Source organism: Megalobrama amblycephala, linkage group LG19, assembly GCF_018812025.1.
Source record: "Megalobrama amblycephala isolate DHTTF-2021 linkage group LG19, ASM1881202v1, whole genome shotgun sequence".
NCBI lineage: Eukaryota > Metazoa > Chordata > Actinopteri > Cypriniformes > Xenocyprididae > Megalobrama > Megalobrama amblycephala.
In genome coordinates, this window is record NC_063062.1 from 39,867,341 (window position 1) to 39,880,803 (window position 13,463).

The window sequence follows — 13,463 nt, forward strand, 5'->3', positions numbered from 1 at the left end:
AGTAAAGTGTCTATGATTGTGGAAATCCGTATCTGCCTCATCTCTCTACCAGCCACCCGTAACAGAAGAACGGACCTTAAACGTTGGATTTTCACAAACAAAAATGGAGACTTTCCCCAGCTCCCTGGCTCCTGCTCCTCCAACGCCTCTCACTCATCTGTCAACCGGCGATCGCCTCATCGGGCTCCTGCAGGTTGGTCGTTCGCTGGAGAGGTATGTGGAGGAGTTCGTTGAGCTCGCTTTTCTGTCTGACTGGCCTGATGCATGTTTAATCTCCCTGTTTCTGGATGGACTAGATGATGACACTATCCGTTTTGGTGAACCTGATTATCGTTTCTCCTTAAGCGAAACTATCAATTCCATTTTGTGGTTAAATGGCTCCAAATTCTTCGTTGATTGGGTTCAGGATGAGTGTTTGTCTCTAGTCCATCCAGAAACACGTTTGGCCGGGCCAGTCAGTCAGCCACCGTCTTCCTCCGCATACCCCTCCAGCGAACTTCCTGCCTGTTCCATGCTGGACCCATACTCCTCTGCTGGGTCCAGAAGGCAGAGGAAGAAGAGAAAGCCCAAGTCCACTCCAGTCTCTGCCGCCGAGCAAACAGCTCCAGCCTCCGCTGAGCCCTCCCCAGTCCCCGCCGAGCCAGCTGCCGTTCCTACGGGAATCCTCATAGTATTTGAGGGGATGGACTGGCCCTCTGCTCCAGCCACCGAGCCATTATCTCCAGTCTCAGTCGAGCAAGTTTCTCCAGTCTCCGCCGAGCGAGTCTCTCCAGTCTCCGCCGAGCGAGTCTCTCCAGTCTCCACCGAGCGAGTCTCTCCAGTCTCCGCCGAGCGAGTCTCTCCAGTCTCCGCCGAGCGAGTTTCTCCAGTCTCCGCCGAGCGAGTTTCTCCAGTCTCCGCCGAGCGAGTTTCTCCAGTCTCCGCCGAGCGAGTTTCTCCAGTCTCCGCCGAGCGAGTTTCTCGAGCGAGTTTCTCCAGTCTCCGCCGAGCGAGGTTCTCCAGTCTCCGCCGAGCAAGCAGCGCCAGTCTCCGCCGAGCGAGGTTCTCCAGTCTCCGCCGAGCGAGTTTCTCCAGTCTCCGCCGAGCGAGTTTCTCGAGCGAGTTTCTCCAGTCTCCGCCGAGCGAGTCTCTCCAGTCTCCGCCGAGCGAGGTTCTCCAGTCTCCGCCGAGCAAGCAGCGCCAGTCTCCGCCGAGCAAGCAGCGCCAGTCTCAGCCGCCGAGCCCTTATCTCCAGTCTCAGCCGCCGAGCCCTTATCTCCAGTCTCAGCCACCGAGCCAATATCTCCAGTCTCAGCCGCCGAGCCAATATCTCCAGTCTCAGCCGCCGAGCCAGTATCTTCAATCTCCGCCGAGCCCTCAGCTCCAGCCGCCGCCGAGCCCTCAGCTCCATGCTCCGCCGCCCAAAAGCCCACTCCTGCCCACAGAAACACTCCCTTCCTCAGACTCTTAAAGACTCTCCTTAACCTCCCCAAGTATTTTTTTTGGGGGGGGCCTAGTACCTGTGGGTGGGGAACTCCTGGGCAGGGTTTCGGGAGCACCAGAGCCCAAAGCTCCAGACCCTCCATGGCAGCCCGCTGCACCTGACCCTCCATGGCAGCCCGCTGCACCAGACCCTCCATGGCAGCCCGCTGCACCAGACCCTCCATGGCAGCCCGCTGCACCAGACCCGCCATGGCAGCCGCTGCACCAGACCCGCCATGGCAGCCCGCTGCACCTGACCCGCCATGGCAGCCCGCTGCACCTGACCCTCCATGGCAGCCCGCTGCAACTGACCCGCCATGGCAGCCCGCTGCACCTGACCCTACATGGCAGCCCGCTGCACCTGACCCTACATGGCAGCCCGCTGCACCTGACTCGCCATGGCTGCCCACGGCTCCAGACCCGCCATGGCTGCCCATGGCTCCAGACCCGCCATGGTTCATGGATCCGCCCTGGAGACCTCCGTTCCTGTCCGCTCCTCTCCCTGCACCTGCATGAGGTCTCCAGGGCGCCCACCCCCCTCCCGGTTGTTCTATCCACGGCGCGAGGACGCGCCTACCGGGAGGGGGTAATGTCACAGATCCCTTGTTCCCCTGGACTCTAATTCCCATGATCCTCCTGTTTCGTCACCTGCACTCACTTCCTTCGTCAGCTCCTCATCATCACTCATCACCTGCACCTGGACTCTATTATCATCACTCCCTTTATATGGCACTCACTCCCTTCACTCCTTGTCCGTTCTCTGTTTTGTTAAGGTGTCTGTCTGTTGTTCCTTGCCGTTGTTTGAAGTAAAGTGTCTATGATTGTGGAAATCCGTATCTGCCTCATCTCTCTACCAGCCACCCGTAACAATTATATTTTTACATTTAACATTTCCCTAAACTAAAAAACTTTTTTTTTTTCTTTCACTTCCATATTTTTTCTTTCACTTCTAAAGTAATCTGCCATGTGTCCCCTTTATAAGGAGACCAAACTTAAGTCTGTGTTTAAAATTATTAAAAATTTAAAGATTTAAAACAATTTAAGTTGGGGTCCATTCCCCAAAAAGGGTTAAATCTTATATTTATACCATTAAATCAGTTTATGTACGTAAGGGGAGACGGACAGCAGCAGGTGCACAACAAATACAATAAACACACCCCATTGTCAAAATGTTGGTCACCACGGATCTTATAGTGCTTTATAATTAAAAATGAGGGATTGACTGATAGAATTAGTTTTACTTAATTAATTTCTGTAATGGCAGTAATGAGTAATGAGAGTAATGGCATGCAAAAAATAAAGTAATGGCATGCAAAAAAATGTATATGATAATTTGTGTAAATTAATATTTAGCTACTATTTGAAATAAAAAGCTAAACATAAGCTTGGTTATAAGAACTTAATTGCTCATTTAAACAAATGTATAATTAAAGATCATTCAAAAAATAATGATTAATGAATGAATAAAAATAATATAGATAGAATGATTAAGTATATTGAATGTGCTGGAAACCCCTTGCAGCAAACACAGACGTCACATTCTGGCAGACAAATGAGTGATGTGGCAGACACAGACGCTTAATGGACACATCTATATGTCATTAGTTTCATTTTAAGAAGTAATAAATCTGCATTTATGAACTACACAGATGGTCATCATATAAATATGGCGGACTGTGTGTGACTGGGTTTATGCAAATAGGGCAGAGATCATCATTATGCGGTGGGCATGGCTTGTCCTATTGTGATGTCACAGTATGAAAAAAACTTTTAGACACTGCTTCTTATTTGTGGGGTGCATTTTTACCATTAAATTGTGGTTGGTTACACACACTGCAGACACACACTAGTGTTTAAACACCATTAAAACCTGGTTCCCTGGTTCTTCTGGTCAGATTAAGAATATCTTTAACATTTGGGTTTAAATGGACATTTCCCAGCGTTCTTTTAACCAAAGATGAAGGTTTTTCTTCCTTTATGAATCTGTCACTGTCACTGAACAGCAGCAGAGCTCGACATTATTTTTTAATGTTATTTAACATACATTCTGAAAAATACTTTGCTTGTTACATATATGTGCAACATTTCAGCTGAGAATTGCAAATGTTAGCTAGATTGTTCATTACTTGTCTAGCAATGTATGTTTATGCTGGATATAATTAAATAATGGCTCGTATTGGATTTCAAGGTGCACTGTGGGACTTTTTAGGAGTGAACATAAAACCCAGGACACACTGCACGATTTTTGCCTGTCCCAGACGAAAGACTGACATTATGAAACAATCGTGGCGATTTCTGTAATTGTAGCTCCTAATTGGGGCCTACGTTGTACAGTGAGAGAGGTTCAAAAATGACTATTATCACAGTCTTGCGACCAAAGATAGCCTGCAATAATTTTCAGACAGTGTCAGAAATTCTGCATGATCATCTCACAGTGACCAGCCAATGAAAATGCAACATGAAATCAGCTAAAACTTAAAACTGCTTACCTCAAGCTCTTTTCCCTTTCTCTTTCGTTGCTTCCTCTTTTTTCAGCACACATAAAATCACAACTGCTAAAGTGTGATTCATCATGCTCTTTTTGTTAACCACTAGCGCATGCTGATGACATTTTATTCTTCTATAGAAACTTGTGTGTCATCATTGTACAGTCTACATACATGTCGTACCCAAGTTTATTAGATCCAAGTCACACAGAGTGATCTATAAAAGATTGCTGAAATCACACAGTGTGTACTGGGTTTTAGGGAGAGGATACATATGTTCTTGCCTGGAAGTTGTGGTATATTCACAATTTCTCACCACACAGATCTCTTTTGTGGAATAGCACTGACATTACTTTTTTATTACTTGGTTAAATAAAGGAATAAATTGTTTCCTTTCAATCTTCGATGATTCTGGTAATGGCAAGATAGCACTGCTAATGGCTGACTCAGTGTGGAGCTCTCCAGTCCGTTTAGCTGTTTTTGTTTTTTGGTTCTGTGTTTAGTCATTCTTTTCCTGTCAGTTTTACCAGAGACAAACAATTGAACATAAAGCAACACACAGCAGACAATATTTTTGATGATTCAGACATTTGTTGAAGGTTTTAGGTGGAGGGGCAGTGGCCCTGTTAAAACAAGCAGTCAGACAGAAGCACGTCGGCGCATTGGTTAAGCTCCGCAAACACGGCTTCCGAACCGTGCATCCATCTGGTGAATCTTTGATCTCTTCCTTACAAAATGGATGGACTATTACTCATCCACACATACAAGGACTTTTTAAATCTGCTGCACTGTGCTTCATTGAAACCTGGTTGAATGAAGCTATTCCATAAGATGTGTTCTCCTAATCTAAAAATGCGCTTCATAAACTGTAAACTTTTCTGATTTAATGCTGTTATATAACTTATGAATAAAATGCACCAAATCGACATTTAAACCAATGCTCTCATTTCAAGCTTGAGTCAGGAAATATTCACAACTGAAAATGCCATTGTCTCATTTAACCATGATTATTGAATAAAATAAGTTCTCAATGTCCATTAATTGTTTTTAATTGAATGATTCATTTAAGTAAAGAAATTTTACTTCTCTGTAGAAAGTGTTAATGTAAATTCAGCTTACCTGGAATCTGTAACAGCTGCTGGACTGAACCTCACAGAAGATCTCAAGTTATCTGCTGATTAAAAAAAATAATGTAAGAATAAATGATTTTATTATTATAATTTTTTACCATACTTTGTAATATTTGGACATAAACAAAAACAATAAATAAACATATAAACAAACAAATAAGAAGTATGAATATTCTTGCACACAGTACCAAGGGCTTTCTATGAGATTCTGGTAGTCCTTGACTGAATTTCTGATCTATTTATGAAGGAACTAAGTCCCTCCCAGTCGAATCTAATAGTTGAGGAACAACACATCTTCATACTGTGCATGCTTTCAGAAATATGCTCTGACACCCATACCTCTCCTGTTTGTGAAGTAGTTCCCTTTCAAAAGGGAACTTGCACTGCATCCTGAGATACGTATGGGGAACGCCATCGTGTGACTGGTATCTTTTTTTTTTATTTATTTTTTTTACTTTTTTATTATGCAAACAGACAATTACAATATTTACAGTTGAGAGATTAAATGCAAAATACAAATACAAAGACCAACAAAACATACATAACAGCCAGTAAGATTTGTGTATGTGTGTGTGTATAACTGTAAGTGTAACTGGGTGTAGGAATGGAAATATATGAATAAAGGAGCATGTAGGGAAGTACAACAGACATAACCAGAGTTATTTAAAAAAAAAAAAAGAAAAAAAAAGAAACATATATATCAATGAAATAATAATAATAAAATAATAATTTTAATGACAATAATGATGATAATAATAATAGTATTACACAAAAACTGGAGAATGGAGGATGAGGAGGGTGACAAAAACAATAGTAATAATAGCAATAATAATAATAATAATAATAAATTCAAATTGTATTAGCAATAGTAGTAATGATAAACATATTCACAAATATACTAATTTCATCCAGAATGAGGGGGAGGTTAAAGGATCAGGAAGAGGACAAAATAAAAAAATAATAGTAGTAGTAATAGCAATGATAATAATAATAATAAAATAATAATAATGGTAATATTTATACAGTACAGCCATTAGTAATAATAATAATAGTAGTGGTTGTAAAAGCAATGATAATAATAATAATAATAATAATAATAATAATAATAATATTGATACAGCTATTAATGATAAGGTATTATAAAGCTGCCTCAGATCCCCCTCATGGCCATGGCATTGGATAGACCCCTGTCAGCGTCATGTTGCAGCGGGCTATCAAGGTGAGGTGCTGCGGGGCCCAGGGTCCCAATATCCACACTTATCTCCGGCCGTCCCACACATGCCATACCCTGTCTGTGTTTTTTTTTTTTTTTTTTTTTTTTATAAATATGGCTGCTTTTGTCGCTAAACTCGTGATAGGCATATATTTATGTCTACTAGTGTATAATGCATTAAAAAAGCATGGCGTGCAGCATGGAACCAGCCCAGTGCAAAGCCCAGGCCTTACCCTATGTGTGTGCTTTTTTTTTTTTTTTGCTTTTAACTTGTTTTAAGCTCCAAATGAATGTGTGTGTGCACCTCATCTAATATGTAAAGCATTAAAACAGCGAGACATGTGCTGAACCAGCCCGAGACAAGAAAGCCAAGGCGAAGGTACAAGCTGGAGGGCGAAAGCCCAAGGCCCCCAGCCCCACATCACACTATCCCACAACTAATCTGAACCGCACATGGCAGGGACTGGTATGCCACAGCCAACCAGGGTCCAGAAGCAGTGAAAAAGAGAAAGAAAGAGAGAGAGAGAGAGAGAGAGAGAGAGAGAGAGAGAGAGAGATTTAAATGTAATCTTATAAGTACTTTATTTATATTTGATATAAGTCGGTGTTGCTACCTCTTCCTGACCCCCTTCCCCCCAATCATGTGTGAATATTGATGGTGTATCATTGAGGATGGCTTCAGACAAAGAAGGTCTGTGGATTCATGACTGTTGGAAGTTAAAGAGAGATGACCAAGAAGGATGTAATTCTGATGTATTATTTTGAGTGGAGGTAGACAAGTTTTCCATGGAGATGTTGTCACAGATCCCTTGTCTCCCGAACTCCATCTCCCATGATCCTCCTGTTTCCACACCTGCACTCACTTCCCTCGTCATCTCCCTATCAGCACTCATCATCTACACCTGGACTATCATCATCATCACTGCCTTTATAATGGACTCACTCCCTGTCCGTTCTCTGTTGTGTTTATCGTGTGTAAAGTGTGTTTATCTCTCCTTCGTCTGATTAAAATACCCTTTATTGTGGATTACCGGGTACTGCCTCTTCCATACAGCACCACACGTAACAGATGTACTCTAATAGTAAATTTTTCCAGGTTGTAATGTGTATGGTGTTCCTTTTTTTTTTTTTTTTTACCTTTATTTATATAGCGCTTTTTACAATGTAGATTGTGTCAAAGCAGCTTTACATTGATAACTGGTACATAATTTTGGCTGCACAGCAGCTCTTAAAGAATAGTGTCAATGCAGGCAGATCAGAAGCACTGTTGATTAAATGTCAAGAATACTGTTGAATATCGAATGTCAAGTCAAATGTCAAGTGTCCCCAACTAAGCAAGCCAAAGGCGACAGCGGCAATGAACCCAAACTCCATCAGGTGACATCAGGTGGCAAACAGGTGGCAAATAGGTGTTGAAATGGAGAAAAAAACCTTGGGAGAAACCAGGCTTAGTCGGGGGGCCAGTTCTCCTCTGGCGAACAATGCTTTGTTACGAATCAGGTTGCTATCATAAGTCTGATAGAATCGCAACAATCAAAGTGTTTTTTTCAGTTCCATCCAGTTGAGGATCGTATTCATCACGCCGGTATGGACGGTTTGTTGAGGAACTATGGCACTGGCTGTCGTGTCGATGAGGCCTTCACAATGGATGATCTAGCTGACTCAATCTCTACTGATACTTCAGGGCTGCGTTGTGGTCCAGTTGAGGATCGTATTCATCATGCCGGTATGGACGGTTTGTTGAGGAACTATGGCACTGGCTGTCGTGTCGATGAGGCCTTCACAATGGATGATCTAGTCGACTCGATCTCTGCTGATACTTCAGGGCTGCGTTGTGGTCGTGTCATGGCTCCGGTACTTGGTCTCAGCTGGATACGGCCCGGATCCGGTTGACTACGGTAAACCTCGGGATAAACAGAAAGACTAATATTAGCATAGATGCCATTCTTTTTCTGATGTAACGAGTACATCTGGTGTTATAGGAAGTGTTCCCGGTTCCGGCTGACCTAATTTATGCAGCCTAATAATCCTTTAACGGATTTGAAAATATAAATTGATAATGTGTTATGTGTATGCCAGGTTAAAGAGATGCGTTTTTAGTCTAGATTTAAACTGACAGAGTGTGTCTGCTTCCCGAACAATGCTAGGAAGATTGTTCCAGAGTTTAGGTGCCAAATAGGAGAAGGATCTACCGCCTGCGGTTGATTTTGATATTCTAGGTATTATCAGCTGGCCTGAATTCTGAGATCGCAATAAACGTGAAGGACTATAATGCATTAAGAGCTCACTTAGGTACTGGGGAGCTAAACCATTTAGTGCTTTGTAAGTAATTAGCAAGATTTTAAAATCTATACGATGTTTAACAGAAAGCCAATGCAGTGATGACAGAACTGGGCTAATATGGTCATACTTCCTAGTTCTAGTAAGAACTCTAGCTGCTGCATTTTGTACGAGCTGTAGTTTATTTATCAAGCGGGAGGAACAACCACCCAGTAGAGCGTTACAGTAATCTAACCTTGAGGTCATGAACGCATGAACTAACTGTTCTGCATTCTTCATTGAGAGCATATGTCGTAGTTTAGATATATTTTTAAGATGGAAGAATGCAGTTTTACAGATGCTAGTAACATGGCCTTCAAATGAAAGATTGGTATCAAAGAGCACACCCAGGTTCCTAGCTGACGACGAAGACTTAACAGAGCAGCCATCAAGTGTTAGACAGTATTCTAGATTATTGAGTGAAGAAGTTTTCGGTCCAAAAATTAGAATCTCTGTTTTTTCTGAATTTAGTAGTAGGAAATTACTGGTCATCCAGTTTTTTATATCAGCTATACATTCTGTTAATGTAGCGAATTGGTAAGTTTCGTCAGGGCGCGAAGAGATATAGAGCTGAGTATCATCAGCGTAACAATGAAAACTAATGCCATGCTTCCTAATGATATCTCCCAAGGGTAGCATGTACAGAGTGAAAAGCAACGGTCCTAGTACTGAGCCTTGCGGTACTCCATATTTAACTTGCGACTGATATGACATCTCATCGTTTGCTACTACAAACTGATAACGGTCAGATAAGTATGATTTGAACCATGCCAATGCAATTCCACTAATACCAACATAGTTTTCGAGTCTATTTAGAAGAATATTGTGATCAATAGTGTCAAATGCAGCACTAAGATCCAGTAACACTAATAGAGAGATACAACCACGATCTGATGATAAGAGCAAATCATTAGTAACTCTAATGAGAGCAGTCTCAGTACTATGGTACGGTCTAAATCCTGACTGGAAATCCTCACAGATACCATTTCTTTCTAAAAAGGAACATAGTTGTGATGATACTGCCTTTTCTAGTATATAAGTCGGCCTGTAATTGACTAATTCTCTAGGATCAAGTTGTGGTTTTTTAATAAGAGGTTTAATAACAGCCAGCTTAAAAGTTTTTGGTACGTATCCTAGTGATTAAAGATGAATTAACAATATTAAGAAGAGGATCTATGACCTCTGGAAGCATCTCTTTCAATAGCTTAGTCGGTATAGGGTCTAACATACATGTTGTTGATTTTGATGATTTAACAAGTTTAGACAATTCTTCCTCTCCTAAAGCAGTAAATGAATTGAATTTTTCTTCAGGGACACTACAATGCACTGTCTGACACAATACTGTAGTAGACGGTTGCATGGTTATAATTATTTCTCTAATATTATCAATCTTGCAAGTAAAGAAGTTCATAAAGTCATTACTGCTGTGCTCTTTGGAAACATCAGACGTTAAAGCTTTATTTCTTGTTAATTTAGCCACTGTATCAAATAAATACCTAGGGTTGTGTTTATTTTCTTCTAAAAGTTTTGAAAAATAGGCAGATCTAGCAGTTTTTAAGGCCTTTCTGTACTCAATCATTCTCTCTCTCCATGAAATGCGAAATATTTCTAGTTTTGTTTTCTTCCAGCTGCGCTCCATTTTTCTAGCTGCTGATTTTAGGGCCCGAGTGTGCTCATTTTACCATGGCGTTGGATTAATTTCCTTAATCTTTTTTAAATGCAAAGGAGCAACTGAGTCTAATGTGCTGGAAAAGACAAGAGGCAATAGTTTCTGTTGCAACATCGAGGTCTTCTAAGCTGTCTGGTATGCTAAGGCGATGAAACTGATCAGGAAGATTATTTATAAAGCGATCTTTAGTGGTAGAAGTGATGGTTCTACCATATTTATGGCAGGGAGGCAGTTTAGCCTCTTTAACTAAATGTAGTATACACGAGACTAGATAATGATCTGAGATGTCGTCACTCTGCTACAGAATTTCAACGGCATCAATATCGATTCCATGTGACAATATTAGATCTAAAGTATGATTACGACAATGAGTGGGTCCTGACACGTGTTGTCTAACACCAATAGAGAGTTTAGAATGTCTTTAAATGCCAATCCCAATGAGTCTTTTTTATTATCTACATGGATATTAAAATCACCAACAACAAGGACTTTATCTGCAGCTAGTACTAATTCTGATAGAAAATCGGCAATTTCTTTGATAAAGTCTGTATGGTGTCCTGGTGGCCTGTATACAGTAGCCAGCACAAATGTCAACTTACATAATGTTACGTAAAGCACCAAAGTCAGGGGCTCTGGCTCCCGGCAAAGATGTGACTATGGTGGCTGGTGTCTCTATTTTCACGTTCCGTGTAATAGAATCGCCAATAACTAGGGCACTTTCAACAGGATTCTCAGTGGGTGCATCACTGAGTGGGGAGAACTTGTTTGATGTTCTTAATGGAACGGAAGAGTGATGTTTTCCGCGGCTAGGCCGCCTCACCGTTACCCAAGTGCCCTGCTGCACGGGCTCTACAGCCGGAACCGAACAATGTACAGAGTTCACTAAGCTAGTCGCATCCAAAACAGTATCTGAAGCCCCTGCAATCTTACTATCCTCGATTAAAGTTTGGATGCGTGTCTCTAATTCTGAGATTCTCTCTGTCAGCCTGACTATTTCCCTACATTTATGACATGTAAATCCCTCGTCGCTGACAGAGAGAGCTATACTGAACATGTGACAAACTGAACACGAGATAACACTGGGAGAGGATGACATGACTCATCGTGTTTGTAGACTGATCCGAGTTTGTAGACTGATCCGAGTTAATCGATCTGAGTCCTTGATTTCCAGTTCATGAGGATAGTTTTCTTGGCGATAGTTAGAGCCACTCGGAGTAATTGACTGTTTGTACTGTTTAAATTGATTATGGATATGTCACCTAATATACAGAGGGAGGGAGACAGCGGGATATGACATCCCATAAGGTTGGATAGTGAGTCAGAAACGTTTTCCCAGAATTTTTCAACTGAGGTGCAATGCCAAATAGCATGTAAATAGGTGTCTGTGGTGTTTTGTGTGCAATGTGTGCATGTTTCTGAAGTAAAACACGTTTTAAATAATTTCCATCCAGTAAGGTGAAATCTATGAAGTACTTTATACTGTATAAGTTGTAAGTTGCCATTTTTTGTCATGAAGTAGATATTTTTTCAGATTTGTGTTCAGAAAGCAGCATTGGGAGCAATAGATAAATCTGATTCCCATTTAGCATTGGGTAGGCTTAATGTGTTGTCTGATTTGGATATTATTTGATATATTTTGGAGAAGAGGGGAGAGAACAACCAGTGAAGCACAAACATAGAGCACATTCATTATACAGAATAATGAATATTAATATATGAGCACGAAGAAAATGACAACAAACTCTCAAGCACAAGGGAGAAATGCTTAAGAATATTTAATAGGGCTAATAATAGGCTACTTTGATTACGTTTACGAGCACTGCAGTCTCAAAATCAATCTTTTGTCTATTAGAAAAATCGTGTCGTCGCGTTCAGATACACCACTGTATCAGTGTCCAGTTTATTATTTAATAAAGTATAATTCATTTTATATAATTCATATAATTCATTTGAAGAAGACTTGATGAAATATGTGTGCATAACTACACCGTGCTGGTTAATGTTTGGTGCAGGAGAATGTGTGAAATAAAAACTTTAAACACGGATACTTTATTCTGTATGAGCTATGTCCCACGTGGCTAGTGTTATTAAACTCATCGCGGAGCTCTGCGCTGAAACCGATCATATGCGCGCTCCGCATGTATATCATAATAACAATCGTATTTTTCATGTGTTCGTATTCAAACTCCAGTTCTGACTGCATTGCGAGCAAAATACAAATAACACACGTGCTGCTGTGCTGAAGGAAACATACGGCTTGCGTGCTGGCGTGTAAGCCAAACATATTTGATACAAGCTGAATAAATGCACCTAAATTTATTATTTATTAACTATTATTTTATTTAACAGTTGTGTAAATCATTAAATCAATGACTGAATGCACTGTTACAGAACATTAGCATATTAATATGCATACAATAGTTATTTTTGATCTCATGATAAAGACCACCATAACTTGAGTATTTGGCTTTGGCCATCCGCACTTGCAGTACCTGCGCGGTTATTTGTTTAAGATAACTACAAACTAACAGAGCGATTACTCATATAATATAAACACTAGAAAAACATAGTCAGCGATTTCACCTCAGTTAGCTTACCCATCAAATCAGTAAACACAAATTTTCACTTCAAAGCATGTTGGAACAGTATTGAAAAGTGGCAAGGCTTTATTGGATGCTCACTATCACCAACTCCTGTCACACAACAGAATATGCATAGTGATGTGAACCTGAAAGAGTATAATAAAGTAGCACAGTTCCTCAACAAACCGTCCATACCGGCATGATGAATACGATCCTCAACCGGATGGAACTGGAATAAATGCTTTGAATGTTGCGATCCTATCAGACTTATGATAGCAACCTGAATCGTAACAAAGCACTGTTTGCCAGAGGAGAACTGGCCCCCCGACTAAGCCTGGTTTCTCCCAAGGTTTTTTTCTCCATTTTAACACCTATTTGCCACCTGTTTGCCACCTGATGTCACCTGATGGAGTTTGGGTTCCTTGCCGCTGTCGCCTTTGGCTTGCTTAGTTGGGGACACTTGACATTTGACTTGACATTTGATATTCAACAGTATTCTTGACATTTATTCAACAGTGCTTTTGATCTGCCTGCATTGACACTATTCTTTAAGAGCTGCTGTGTAGCCAAAATTATATACCAGTTATCACTGTAAAGCTGCTT

The 13,463-nt window shown here is 41.1% G+C and overlaps 1 protein-coding gene across 1 annotated transcript in view; it reads right to left on the reverse strand.

Moving 5' to 3' along the window:
• LOC125254787 (MAP3K epsilon protein kinase 2-like) overlaps nt 1-5,279 on the reverse strand; it is a 79,520-nt gene extending 74,241 nt beyond the window's left edge. The window contains exons 1-2 of the mRNA XM_048169610.1: nt 5,266-5,279; nt 5,067-5,118 (exon numbers count right to left, since the gene is read on the reverse strand). The gene's annotated coding sequence lies outside the window, so the exon portion shown is untranslated. The remainder of the gene's footprint in view (nt 1-5,066; nt 5,119-5,265) is intronic.
• Between the last annotated feature and the right edge of the window lie 8,184 nt (nt 5,280-13,463).